Raw genomic sequence first — 1,442 nt, 5'->3', positions numbered from 1 at the left:
ATAGATAGATAGATAGATAGATAGGTCTAGCAGCTTAGAATATATGTTCCTCTACGAACATGCCATGGCTGGTCAGGAAAATTAATAGTCAGTAATATGATGACACGCACTCACAGAGGCGTGTGTGTATGCATATATAATTGGACGCTAAATTTGATATTAGTTATACACGATCGCCTTCGGCAATCTTCTAGCATAGCCTTATAATATGCAGAGTAAATTCTCATAACTGATATTATAACTGTGTGCTGCATTCATTAATTTCTAAAAGAATATTACAGAAAATGTCAATTTTTTTCCCTTTAAAATACATGTACATTTTTGTATCATATTTTTAGATCATTCAAATTGCAATTTCCTCACTCATATTCACATAAATATGTATTATATATATATAACAATTTTGCATTAATTATATCTCCGTTCCGTACCCTTACGTATACACACATACATACCCAATATGCACAAATGTCTTAGCATTGTGTGCGTGTTTTTAGTTGTTTGTGTTCGAGCTCGCGCAAAACCATCTAAGCAGTATAGAAAACTGATACCTTTGCAATTTATGTTCGAGTGATTTGTTTTATGTATTTGCATAAAATCATCTGGTTTCGTCTCTAACTTACACTGTTTCACTTGTGTATATATTCGCCTACATGAGAAGATCAGATATAATGTGTTGAACGAAATAGATAAAAGAAAACTATTTAACAATTTGTAGTGAGTATGTGAATAGTGGACAGGTTAAATTGCAGGTCATACTACAAAGAACATTAATATAAAAGGCGTCGATTCGTACACTTTCAGCTATTCACTATGGAATTTATCGCACGTTGAAGTCACATCTATTTATCAGAGGACAAACATTAAGGCATGAACTTATATTAAATTACAGTTTATAAACAACTCGGAGGAAATGTGATTTCATATAATTATCTTCCTACAGGTTTTGTTGTTAGCATTCGTATTGGCTGCTTCTGCAGCTCCGCAAGGATATGATTTCAGGGCTCCAGTAGGTTGCGGACTCTCGTCCGTTTGGCCCAGGACTAGAGGCTGCAGGAGGCGCCTACTTACACGAAAACGACTTCATTAGTGACGAGGGTCCATTACGGCTAATCTTATCGTTCTTCCTTTAGCAAGACAGAACAACTTTGTGTACTCAACAAGATGAATGAAGAAGTGCAGCGAGCAATCGAAGTACCAGATCACCCTCAAGCTGATCCTGAGAATTACTTCGTCAACTACCAAGATGGAGAAAACCCAACACTTCCCTTCGAAGTAGACCTTAAAACTGTTCTCAGTTCTGCTGCAATCACTGGTGACCAAGTCCTTGGTGGCATTGGCGATGTTGGTAAAGCCGCTGGGGGACAAGCAGGAGGTGAAGTAAATGGAGCTAGGAATTTAATAGTGGCGTTGTAGACGAAGGAAGCAGACCATCTGGTCTG

Source organism: Penaeus chinensis, chromosome 24 (assembly GCF_019202785.1).
Source record: "Penaeus chinensis breed Huanghai No. 1 chromosome 24, ASM1920278v2, whole genome shotgun sequence".
NCBI lineage: Eukaryota > Metazoa > Arthropoda > Malacostraca > Decapoda > Penaeidae > Penaeus > Penaeus chinensis.
The sequence above is the reverse complement of the archived record's forward strand: the minus strand, read 5'-3'. Positions refer to the sequence as shown.